This window comes from Felis catus, chromosome B1, assembly GCF_018350175.1.
Source record: "Felis catus isolate Fca126 chromosome B1, F.catus_Fca126_mat1.0, whole genome shotgun sequence".
Lineage (NCBI taxonomy): Eukaryota > Metazoa > Chordata > Mammalia > Carnivora > Felidae > Felis > Felis catus.
In genome coordinates, this window is record NC_058371.1 from 134,987,309 (window position 1) to 135,001,240 (window position 13,932).

Here is a 13,932-nt window from a genome sequence, read left to right on the forward strand (position 1 = left end):
GGGCAAGTCTATTTTATTCATCAGGAGTATAAAAACAGTACCTAGAATGTTTTTAGGAACCACACACACACACACACACACACACACACACACACACATAAGAATCTGGAAAAATTATTGGCTCCCAATTACTGCACTGAAGTTACAAAATAGAGATTTATAAATATTTAACTACAAGTCTAAAAAGAGTAATATGCACACACACACACACACACACACACACACACACACACACACACGGAAGGTAATCCAATCTATTTCCATAATGGATTTGAGTTAACTTAGTTAAAGGGTATGGGTATGATAGGTGCATAAAAATAGGGCCAGAAGGATGCAAACTGTGTCATAAGAAGATTGACCAGGGTACAACTGAGCATCAAAGTTTGTTCTGATTTTCTTGTTACATTAGGTGAGCTTCTTGGGTGACAAGCCAACATGAGAAACATGGTGATTTCTTACTCTCTTTTCTTCTAACAAAAGAAACAACACTAGCTAATCAGAAGAGCAACACTTTTTAAAGCAGTAAAAGCAAAAACTAATTTATGGCGATCCTTATCTAAAGACTATGGGAATACATAACAAAAAGTGCCAAAATATTTTCCATGCAGCCTTTTTTATGCTGACTCTCAGTAAAAAGAAATAGAGCACTACATTAAAGGACTGTGTGATGAAGACAACCTAACCAAAAGGTGTTGTAATGTGAGTGGGACAGGTAAACTTCTGGTCATACGCTTTGATAAAAATAGAGAGCGTGGAAGATTTAGAGTAGAAATAAAGTAGACTATTACTCTGAAATACCAATGTTTGCTTTTTCAGTCTTCTCAGATATACTATATAAGGAACAACTTGACCTTAAGGTCCCTGGCTGGTGCCTAAAACACATGCATTATGCATTCTTGATTGAAAAATGATCCCTGTGCTAAACAGAAGAAGTATGCAAGTGACAGAGGTATCACTGCTCTGAAAATGAAATAAGGCAATTTGTAGTTCGGCTGAAATGGAGAACAACCCCCTTCTACATGTCAGGCAGCAGAAATAACTGTAGAATAGGAATTTTTTTTCAAAAGGAAACACTGGATTTGCCAAAGTGTGCAAATGAGGTGAAAAGAAATTTAATAAAAAATCAGTAACATGAAAAAAGATGCCCCTCTGAATTTCCTCCTCTTCAGCCACCTCCACATTCTCCTTTAATTAAATCCAACTTCCTTCAGGCACTAGCACTCAAGATAATTATTAAATAGCCAAAATTAGTATTTCTATTTTGTTTGGTTAATTAAAATTATTGCCCATCTACAGGCAACAGAATCTCCAAATTTAACTCTATTATTACTCCTCACAGCCAAATCCAGGACCTCCCACTGGGATTTGATCGATTACAGATTTCATAGTACAATATAAAAAACAACTGTGAAAAATGAGTATCTATTATAAGTGTTTCTATTACCTTTAAACTCAAGAGTACTTTGTGATTTTCAAAAGAAAAAGATGATTCCGAGTAGTTTTTCATTTTGTTTTGCTTTTGCTTTATAATTTCAAAAGCACAAATTTCATCTATTATAGAATTAAATAGACATGTGTGGGCAGGTCTAGAAAGTGAATTATGTTTGTTGCCTTGTTACTTTTGGAAAGTAAACTCTGAGTCCAAATAGATATTTTTCAAATGGGACCTTTGGGGAAAAAAATTATCTGCATAAATCGGAGTCCACTAGTACTTTATTCATTCATAACTTTGCTTGCCCATTTATTAAGGAAACATTAACATGTGTCTACTATATGTTTCAGTCATTGGGCTGGACACTAGGATACAAGTGGGTCCCCCACCACCAATATACCTATAAAGGAACACACTGTAGTTGGTTGGTAGTAATGTTTCAAAAATAAAAATTATTTTAAAAACTACTCAAAGCATGTTCAAAACACCACGGAAGCAGACAAGATGAAATGATGAATTATTTCTACATAGAATTGCGTAAATTCTCCCAAAGGAAGTTCCAGTTGAAATGGACCACCAAGAATCAAGTGGGACTTTCCAGGCAAAGGGAATTCCTGGAGAAAGGAGATCCATTAGCAAAAAAAATCAAAAGTGTGAACAATGAGGAGCCATTGTGCAGGAAGGAGAAGCTAAAAAGGAAGGGTTTTGAAAAGCTTTTAGTCACTATATTGAAGAGTTTAAAGTTAATGCTGTAGGTTGTTGGGATCCTGGGATCCATCAAAGGTTTTAGAATAAGGGATTGACACAATTAGATTTGCCCTTTATAAAGGTTAATTGTAGCATTGCCACAGTTCAGTGTAGATGCTGCTTTAAAGCACATATGTACACAATAACCTCTGAAAACTGAACATTCCTTGAATCTCACCAGAACAATTTCCCCACGTCCAAATGTGCTTTTACTTAGCCGCTGAAACCATCATAATCTTATAAAGTTTGAGTCTGAGTAATGAAGACAGATGGGTCACCATTTCCAGACTCAATCTGAGGCTCCAACTCTTCACATGAAGAGCATTAACTTCATGGCTAAGTTGACTATTTACAATTTTATTTTTAAATACCTTTTTCCATCTGGGAGAAATCTTAATCCTTCAGCCATGGATTAAAGAATAAACAAGCATCTTTGGATTTTAAATCTCTTATGCTTTTTTTCTCAGTAAAATATGACCATTGTAGAAAGGATGCCCCAGGTTCTTGTTATTGTTAACCTCCTCCATGCCCATGTGTGACTAATTGAGGGGCTGTCCCTTCCACTGGACTCCAAGGTGAGGCTCTAGCCACCTTCTCCCTCTTGTTTTTCCAAAACACTCACCGTTACCAAAACTTGACACATGGCAGAAAGAAGCGATCAGCATTATGTAAGCTCAACTCATAGGAAAAGAACCCTTTACCACCTCCCTGAAAATGCCACAGGAAAATAACTACGGGTAAGTAAGATGGTCCTACAGCACTGCAAACACTAAAAACAGAAACAAAATCCATGGTCTGGATTTTGCAGCAGCTCTGCCTGCTTTTAGCCCTATGAAACCAACCCAGACACTAATAGAGCCAGAAAGAAAATGCACTTAAATGGGCCAGTAGGTCACAACAAAACTACTAAGGGCACTGTTGGTAAACACTAAATAGGCTTTGGCCAAGACAGCAAAGTAATCAGACTCAAACCACTTATTACCACCTGTTGCACATTCTTTACCCTTCCTGCCCTTTCCCTTAACCCCTAAACTCCATCCTAGAGAGTCCAAGATCACACAGTAAATGAAGCCATGACCAGTAAAAACTCCCAGAGCTGTGGCCATTACTATACCAAGCAAAACCTGAAAAGATTTCACTGGAGATTTAAGCTCAGAACATTTTTTCACTTTTACACTTAAATGTACCATTCTTGTCTGGAAGGGTACAGTGCTATTTGTTCTGCAGTGATTTTTTTTTTCTTGAGAACTTAGTTCTTCCTCACTTATTATCAAGTTTTATTTTCAAAACGGTTCAAATTCACCAGTATATACAGCCCAAAAGAACACTACTGAGAGACCATCCACCTCTCAATTCAAAATCCCTATGATTAAGTAATAAAACAAAATAATACAGTTGAAAGCCAAGGACAGACTGAGTTTCAACAGCCTTTCAGATGCAGAAAAAAATTACAGAATCTCCTTCCTTTTATCAGACTATTGTATATTCCTTACACATACCTCAAACTAAATTCCAGATCTGAACAACTCATAGTTTATCCCTTATTCCAATCACTGAAAGGTCTTCCACCAAGAACATATCTCCTCTGAGTGGAAGGAGAATGTTATTTACTTTAAAGTTTTGTCAATATCTCGGTCTTCCAAGATGTCTAAGGTGACTTCTCTGACAAGTCAGTAATGGATCTAAAGAACAGATTTCTTGACTTGCTACCTGAAGGTCAGGCACTCAAGAAAGACAAAAAGGGGAATTGTATTATTAGGCTCTCTTAGAAGTTGAAATGTCCCCAGAGAAGAGGAAGTATTAAGAAATTTAAAAGGGAGAGCGAGATCTTAACAATTCTGATGTGGCTTTATACTTGTTTTCTGGCTTTTTCTAATATATTAATTCCCTGTGTTTTATGATGCCCAACTTAATACCAACATCCATTCTTGCCCTTAAGGGTTGGTTTTCAGTTCTAATTAAAATCAGGGGACAGATTGTTTGTATTTAATCTGTCTGTCCATCTTCTCAGTAATTGAGTAAAGCTCTTAACTGTACTGTAAATATCCCTGGATTTCAATTAATTTGTCTTCCTTAGTAGACACAGCAACACATATTGTTTTACTTATGGATACGCAAACGCCTTACAACTTTTTTATTTAAAATACCCAGCATGATTTTTTTCCTTTTTTTAGAAAGAGATCAAATGATGATGTCTTGCTAAGGTTAAAAAAAAAAAAAAAAAGAATAACAAAAGCTATGATAGAAAGAGAAATAGTTTGGAGATTATCTTTTAATTCGAATGAATTAAAGAAACATTTAATTCATATTTTAACTACAAGGGAGTCTGGATTCCCTATTACTAGTTAGTATTGAAACCTAGTATCGCTAAGAAATATTATTCCAAGAGTAATATTATCTCCCCTTCTAATTGGTCAACTTAAAAAGAAATACAGTCTGAAGTATTTTTTAATGAGAATAAATTATATATTTATATTTCAGAGAGGATGGATACATCTTCAGAAAGTTTTTAAAAAAATCTAGATTCTTTTGGGTGGCTTAAAATTCACCAAAGATTCCCTATCATTTTATGTTTGCAATAAAAGTGTTCATTATTAAAACCTACCTCTGTATGCCTGTTATCTAGGAAACTCTCATAAGACACTAGGGGAAACAAACGGGAGGCGCGGTGGGAGAAGGAAGGATGGATAGCAAGGGAGCTGAACTGCACAGTTTTTATTAATTCCATCTATTTTTACGACAGAAATACATACTACCATTTACACCTTTTCTTCCTTTTAAAAATAAGAACATTGTTTCTCAACACACACACACAAGCGCGACTGCCCCGTGCGCGCGCACGCACACACACACACACACACACACACACACACATACACACACACACACACACACACACACACACACACACACTGCACTAGCATGGGATTCCGGCGATCCCTCCTCGCCCCCAGCAGCCCCCTCCCTGTCGCAGGCAGCTGTGCCGGCAGCCCCCGAGCGCCGCCTCGGCTATCTCAGCCTCCCGCGGTGGCCCCGACGCACACCCCCTCGCAGCTTCACCTACCCCGCTCGGAGCACTCGAAGGACACGGGACTGCGGCTGCTCTGGAGGGAAAGGCTCCCAGGACGAGCCGAAGGAAAGGGAAAAGAAAAAAGAGAGGAGGGAAAGCTACTTTACTTCCCACAACAAGGGGACGTGCTGTGCCCCATGCACTTGGTTGCTCAGCAGCTGTGGTTTCAGAGGAAATACGCAGCGGCCGAAAGAGCTGCAGCTGGGGTGGAAAGTTGTGGGTGTTTCCCCCCACCACTGCCCACGTCTCGATCCTCTCCTGTCCCCGCAGCAGTCCTGACAGCTCCCCGGGCCTTGGAGACCCTCCGGAGTCCCGCCGGTTTCCCCCGGAGCTGGGCTGAGTTGCCACATGCACTTGAGAAATCCTAGCAGTTGCGCAAAGAGTCCCAGAAGTTAGAAAGAGTGATTGTGTGTGAATGTGTAAATATACAGTACAAGAGGCTGGAACAACTGAGCAGGGCCAACCCTCAGACGCAGCCCAGGGTTTCAGATTTCATTTGGCAACTGGCAGCTTTAGAAGATTCGAGCCGCACTACTGGGGAGTCAGGGAAGAACGGTGCCCTGGCCCTTGCGTCTCACCGCTAGGTTATCTCGTAGGCTGAGTAACACAGCCCGACGCCCGGTTCCCGCCCCCCCCCCGCCCCCACCAGAGAGAGCCCACCCTGCCTCTGTCCCCCCGTAGCTGGCATTACTCGTTTCATTTCTTACGTATCATAGATATGTATCGGTCACCAGATCTGGGACTCTGGGTGCGGAGAAGAATGAAAAATACTTGTCTCCTGCCTTCCAGGAGCCCTGCATTTCTTTGGCCAAACCCCACACATAGTAGGTTTCACCTGCTTCCCTCAGCTCTCTCTGTAAAATCTTATTTCTCCAATCAGAATTACCTGAGTCTTTAAACCTGCATTCCTAGAAATGCTTATTTAGATGGATGCTCTCAGATCCTTGGAGAAATGGAAAGCATAATCACCTCCTTGCCATGGTTTAAGAGCTCTAAGAATTGCACAGTATGAGAGAAGGGACAGGGTAGTAAAATTTTGGCTGATGGAACCCCTTCTCTTCCCACCACCACCAAAAAATGCCTATTTCAAATCTAGATCTTACAATATAGGTTATCTGGAATGCCAGTATTATTATTTCAAAAAGCTTTATAAAGATCTCTGCTTTAGATTGCTTACAAATCATCATCAGATTTCTTTAAGACATAAAATAAAAGTGTTCTCATCAGAAATCTGCAGTGATATAGAAGAACATATGTGCAAATTTAGAAACACCAAAAATAAAAGCCTATGTATACTCTTAGGTTTGTTTGTTTGTTTGTTTGTTTTTCTCTCTCTTTTATCTCTTCCTTGGAGTTCTTCTTCCTGGTGATCTGCCCCATCCCAACCTGATGCCCTGCTAAAAAATTGATTTTCTGGCTAGAGAATTCTCAGCCCTTTAATGAGTCAAATTAAGTTCTGCAGGGGGAGGAGGGGTTCTCTTTTGGCATTTCCTTTTTTAAAATGTGCTTGGAATTCCTAACCAGAAGCAAGGTAGCTTATTTTCTAATTGGTAGGAATAAATGACCTTTATCAACCCATATGGCTTTATGAGTTCCAGCTACATCCTGGAAGGTAAATGCCGATGGGCAGTTTTAGATGAAAGCTGAAAAACAATTAAATTAACCAAAATGAAATCTGCACACACTTGATGGACTCAAAAGCCTCAGGAAGACAAGTGTCAATAAGTATGATTCAAGATCGTGACATTTAAAGAAGACAAGGAAACTATCATGTCAGTAACCTATTTCAGGACCTAACAATTATTACCTCGAGCAATTTAGGCTCAAGACAATACAAAATTGAGCTCAGGGTAGTTACTGGGTTAGTCCCTAATCCAAAAGGTTAAGACATGCCTCGGGACACAGCCTTCTACTCAAACATTGCCCTTATCTTCTGACTTCCATCTCCATGCTTTCCATTTACCATCACTTCATTGACATGTGTGATGTATGTGATTATCTTAAGCTAGACAATACAACTGAAGGATAGGAAGATTTTCACCTGAGGATTAAGCACAGGGGAGTTATATCTACCAAAGCCCCACTCTTTCCCTCTCACTTCTCTACAGAAAGACAAGGGCACTGTATTCCTTTTCTAGAAAACCTTAGGGATTTAGCAAAGGTCTTTGTTACTAGAGAGTATAACCCAGATTAGAAAACGCTTCCTTGTCCTGTGGACTCAGACTGTTATTTCTCTCTTATTTGTGGTTAATTGGGACCGGTAGACATCACTTACACAAACTGTAGGACTTTAAAGGAGAAATAAACTTTTAGAGATGTAAAAGACTCTAACCAAAAGAGCCTGCTGATGTGACTGATCCAGACTCCAGGGAAGATGGTGTCTGTCATTCAATTCCCAGAGCATCAAGGGAGAACTTGCCCAGGGCATCACTTAAAGCTGAATTTTAGCAGTCAACTCAATTCCGAGTTAAAAGCATGCTTGTGATAAACTCCACAAAACCCACAAATGTTTCAAGGGCGAAGGATAACTTTCCTAAAGATTCCTAAGTCAGAAGGATTCCTCAAAAGAAGGGTATATGAAAGTCAGTATAAAAGGCAGGCAGGGTTTGAGGGACCTGAGATTTACAAGGGAGAAGTGAAATACCTCCAGGACCAAGGGGATTTCAGGGACCTAAAAGTGCAATAGGAAGAGGAGAAAGAGGAAAAGGAGGAGAGAACGAACATAATGGTCTCACTACACTTGGACAAGTTGGAGTATCAGTATTGCCAGAGTCAAGGACAAAGGAGCGTCCATAGACAGAGTCCCCTGGATACTGTTTCTGTCAGGCCACTTTGATTGGATTTGACTTAGAGGAACCTCAACAAGAATTTGCACAATCACGTTGTCTAATGTTTCAAATACCTGAGTCAAAAGGTACTATTAAACATATAAGGATGGGGGGGCGCCTGGGTGGCTCAGTCGGTTAAGCGTCAGACTTCAGCTCAGGTCATGATCTCGCGGTCCGTGAGTTCAAGCCCCACATCGGGCTCTGTGCTGACAGCTCAAAGCCTGGAGCCTGTTTCAGATTCTGTGTCTCCCTCTCTCTCTGACCCTCCCCCATTCATGCTCTGTCTCTCTCTGTCTCAAAAATAAATAAATGTTAAAAAAATTTTTTTAAACATATAAGGATGGGGGTGGGGGTAGGTGAAATAGGTGAAGTGAATCAAGAGGTACAAATTTCCAGTTATAAAATAAAACACATATAGATTAAAAACATGTTTTAGTACACTTTACTACTTTAAAATTTTCAGTTTTTCACCAGATTCCTTGCCAGATTCTTTGAAGACCTTAGCATAGAGTAATGTATTGTCATGTTACCCACTTGGCCATTAATATCAGATACTGGGACTCTTTAATTATGTTTTTCTTTTGGGGAAAAATACATTCCTAAGAGGGCAAAAAACATAGTAACAAAACTGAATAGTCAACAACTGCCAAAATCCTAACATTTCCTTCAGGCTCTCACCAACAATGCAGAATTTGTGTGGGTACTGAAATATGCCAAGATCTGATTTCAGTATTAAGATAGAAGGCTGTGCTTTAAAACGCATCTATTTCAAAATGTCTGGTTTTGTGTTTTCATTTCCTTGTAGAAGTTCCTTTTTGATAAAGTCCAGTTTTGTCTTAGCTAAATAAGGTTGGAAGAGACTGAGGGAGTTTCATGCCTACTGTCCCCCAAAACTATGGATCACACAATTTAGGGGAAGGGGATGTATCATTACTATTAAAAATGGTGGGACCAAAGGAATCCAACTAAATCCCCATGAGCAAGATAATGAAGGAGATTACAAAAGAGAAGGGCTACTGTGGCATTAGAGTCCTTCCTGCCTTTATAATTCCATCATAGGCCTTCTGTAAGTCAAGTCCGTTGAAAGTGAAGCATGCTATATGCCTCTTTAGATCCTGAGTGGAGCATAGTACCAACCATCACTATTTAATTGGCATATTTTGGTGCTAGCCTGTGTCACACTCCATCATCCCTTAGACTGCCACATTAGATCATACCCAAAACAACAACAACAGAAAAAAAAAAAAAAAAAAAAACGTGTATTAAATTGATTAAATTTATTTTCAAAATAATATTTGCTGGTTTCTTACCTAATTACAAAATTAATATATATTTTTTTTTTATTTTTTTTTTAAATTTTTTTTTTCAACATTTATTTATTTTTGGGACAGAGAGAGAGACACAGCATGAACGGGGGAGGGGCAGAGAGAGAGGGAGACACAGATACAGAAACAGGCTCCAGGCTCTGAGCCATCAGCCCAGAGCCCGACGCGGGGCTCGAACTCACGGACCGCGAGATCGTGACCTGGCTGAAGTCGGACGCTTAACCGACTGCGCCACCCAGGCGCCCCACAAAATTAATATATATTAACTCATGAAACTAGTAGCCACAAAGAAGCATAGAACGAAGAAATTAAAAATTGCTATGATATCACCATTCAGAGATAAGTATTGTTAACATATTTAATATGTCTAACTGATTCTTCACTGCTTTGTAGGCACCTATCTTATATAACAGTTTGAATCATATTACTAACTAAAGTAAAGTTCTTTTTGCCTGGGCCATAAATTCAAACCTCAGTTTCCAATTAAAATGTTTTTTTTCAATACTGTTTAGACCTAGACTCAGGAGTCTACTGGATTCTATTAAAGAACTAAACTCTCCCTTCCAAGATATGCAGATGCCCCATGCCCAGTCAGCTCCCAGAAAAATCTCATTATACTTTTAGTGGCCATTTCTAAATCTCTCACTTACTATTCTAGAGTTTCCTTGTGTTGCTGACTCAATTTCTCTAAAATAGCCTGCATTTTCCCATCATTCACATCTCTGCTCATCACATCATCTCCTTTCTCTACTCACCCATGAGTACAGGCATCCATGTACATGCATGTGCACACACACATACACATACACACACACTCACCATGCGTACTCCTATCACACATGCACATCCATAAAGTAAAGCATTCTTCCAGACATGCAAATTTCCACTTGTAGACTCAACTCTTAACATAAAACTGGGATGAAACTTAAACTATTTTAAAATTTAATTCCATTTGAGTACCTGAGTAATAGCAAAATGGGCTTACTCTCAATACACATACCTTATTATAGATTGCAAGCTAATGTCAGAATCTTCTCATTAAGTTTGTGTTTTGTAGAACATTAAATACTACCATTGAAATAAAATCATTCTGTGCCCAAGAATTGTTTACTTATGGCTACCTAAATTATGTATAACTTTAAAAATAGTTCCCTGTGCCTTATACACAGGCAGACAGAAGTTAAATTATTAATATTCACATATGGCTAATGGAAGTGTCATGTATATATAAAATAAACTAGGAGAATATTTCAGGAAGACAATGACCAAATGGCAGTTCAAGATGTGGGCTATTAACAAAAACACTATAATGAAAAAATATATGCACCCCTATGTTTATTGCAGTATTATTTACAATTGCAAAAATATGGAAGCAGCCAAGTATCCATTGATAGATAAATTGATAGATAAAATATGGTGTGTGTGTGTGTGTGTGTGTATACATACATACATAAATATACATATATACACCTACATATATATACATATATGTATATATACATATGCATATATACATATATGTATATATACATGTGCATATATACATATATGTATATATACATACGCATATATACATATATATACATATACATATGCATATATACATATATATACATATACATATACATATATACACATATATACATATACATATATATATATATACATATATACACAATGGTGTATATACACAATGGTGTGTGTGTGTATATATATATGTATATATATATACACACATATACATACAATGGAATATTATTCAGCCATAAAAAAGAATGAAATCTTGCCATTTGCAACAACATGAATGCAGCTAGAGAGCATAATACTAAGTGAAATAGATACATCAGAATAAGACAAATATCATATGATTTCACTCATATGTGGAATTTCAGAAAAGAACTGAAGAAAGAAAAAGAGACAAAGAAAGAGATTCTTAAGTATAGAGAACAAACTGATGGTTACTAGAGGGAAGGTAGGTGGGAGGATGGGTGAAATAGGAGAAGGAGATTAAAGAGTACACATATCATGTCTGAGTAATGTATAGAATTATTGAATCACTATATTATACACCTGAAACTAATGTAACACTGTATGTTAACTTTACTGGAATTAAAATTAAAAACATTTTAAGAAGATGTGGGCTATTAAGCAGACACAAAAAAATAAGACTACAAAGTTATCCTCTCCATCTATTTTCTTGTCTCAAATGTCTTTGCTTTTTCAAAGTTTAAAACAGTAGCAAGCAAGCTTGTGAAGCCTTACTTTGCAAGAGCAGACAGGTTAGTGTGGGAGTATGGTGGTCTAAGCTGGGGTTGAGGCTGAGGAGAACAAAGGTGGGGTTTCTGAATGCTGGGCTTTCTCAGTCTGTCCTGGACGTCTTCAGTGGAAGATTCTGCCCAGCGTACTTTATTCCTGAATGGAGACACCAGTAAAAGAAACTGCTAAATTCTAGTGGAAATTGTCCCAGGAGATGTAAATTGAAGTCCCAAAACTTCAGCCCAAGACACTGATGCATTTTTAAGAAAGAAGAATGCTTTTCAAGGGGACATCACTTAAGTCCCGTCAAAGGTCTTTTGAACCCAACTTGGGAAAATGATCCCAAATTCCTCAAGAAAGGGGATTTCCAAAACAAACAAACAAGACAGAGAATGTGAGCACCCTTTAGGGAGCCCAATAAAATAGTTTTAAGATCTGCTTAGAGAAAGAATCTCCTATCTCAACTGGGAGCAGGAGGTATGCAACATCTGTAGAAGTCAGCTGCAGCTACAGCAAGATCAAACTCAGATGTGCCTTCCATGTCCAACCCTGGGGCAGACTAAAGCCATCAGATAAGAGAGCAGACACTAGCAGAGAAATATGTGGCAGGAAAATATCAATAACCCCCAAGGAGAAGACATAAGATGCCTATACCCTGCGAGAGGTAGGCAAGAGGCTCATTGGGGATAGGGACTTCATTGATCCTACTGGGTGGAGACTCAGATCCTAAAGACTAAAGCCTAGATGTTAGTCAGTACCTAAACATTCATTATTAATGTAAATTTTACCCTGTAAACTGCTGTGGATACTATGGCACTATACAAGGAATTAGAAGTACAGTGTAGTTAAGCCCAATGTTGGTAATTTTTAAGGAAAAATAATATTGGGAGAAATGAGCAAATTTGTACATGGATGGATCCTTTACACAGGCCAGAGATGTTCAACACCTCCCAAATGCAATGCCTGTGCAAAAATGCAAAGTCAATTCAGATGTGATCTGTGCCTTCATGAAACTTATATTTAACCACTGAGAATGCATGAATTAAAAAGGTTTAGAGTAAATCTGTCTTTTTTCTTCTAAGGTAGTGCAGAAGTAATCCTACAATACAGTAGCTTATTCTCAGCTCGTATCTAGCCTCTGAAAGTTAAGGCCATCATCTTCACACACAAACAAAAGACTTAACTCTTCATATAGTAATGTTATTTCACTACTTTAAACAGAAGCTAGCCTTGACTTTCACCAGTCTGTAAAGACATTTTGACATATTTTACCTTTTTTTTCACTTATTTTTAAAATTTTTAATGCATTGTTTTTTAGCCAGAAGATAATGAACCTGTTTAATGTGAAAACTGCCCAGGTACTTACCACATGAGTTTTTCTTAGCATGCATTGCACAGAATCTCTGGTTTTGAACTATATTAGAAATCTCTGGTTTCTATAATAATAGAAAAAACACTCACTCTAAATACATGACAAATTTAGTGATAGTATCAAATCTTCTGAAAATCAGTTTATAAATATTGAAATATTTTCTGGATTGAAAACTACACCGGGAAAGCCTAAAACAACAACAAATTCTTTTAATTTTAATCTTTAGCTTTGATTGCTTATGAAGTTCTAAACCACATACATTTAGGCTAAAGTTTCCCATACTTATTTATGACAAAACCTGACAAAATTTAGAAAAATATAATCTGTAGGCTTAAAAGTGATTCAAAAGTAACTTTTTCCCCCTATCATTCTTCTCTTTTTGGAGGATCATTGTACAAATGCCCATTTCATTAGACTTTTATAAAATTAATATTATAAGACAACTATTTAAGACTAAGCTACTTGCTGCATAAAAAATGACGTATTAATTCTTCATGATATGCCCCATTGTATTTTTAAAAAATTAAAATCAAATTACAATTAGAATCTAGTTGCATTTTGCACAGAGATAATTTTAATTTAGAATTTTTGCAATGAAGGACTTATGTTAATATTTCAATGAAAAGAAGATTATAGCAATAATGTTCTTTAATTTTATTAATGAAAAAATCAACTTTAGAGCTAAAATGCTTGTCTAAATTTAGTGTTGTCTACATACAATTTCTTTTAATAGATTATCATATTCTGAGATTATTTTTCAAGAAAAGTGATTTCTAAATATAACATCGAATAGGCGAAAAATTCAACTCTTTATGTGAATGTTGTTAATGACCCATGTTATACCCAATTTGAGTTTGTAATTACTGCTTATGCTTCTTTAAAAAAAATCATAATGTATACAA

The 13,932-nt window shown here is 37.5% G+C and overlaps 1 protein-coding gene across 2 annotated transcripts in view; it reads right to left on the reverse strand.

Moving 5' to 3' along the window:
* Positions 1-13,932, reverse strand: part of ARHGAP24 (Rho GTPase activating protein 24) — a 661,374-nt gene that overhangs the window by 511,763 nt on the left and 135,679 nt on the right. Inside the window, exon 1 of one of the 2 annotated variants that reach the window (XM_003985210.4) lies at positions 5,244-5,374. The exons of the other annotated variant lie outside the window; for it this stretch is intronic. The gene's annotated coding sequence lies outside the window, so the exon portion shown is untranslated. Of the gene's footprint in view, positions 1-5,243; positions 5,375-13,932 lie in introns of those variants that run through there. 2 annotated transcript variants of the gene reach the window in all.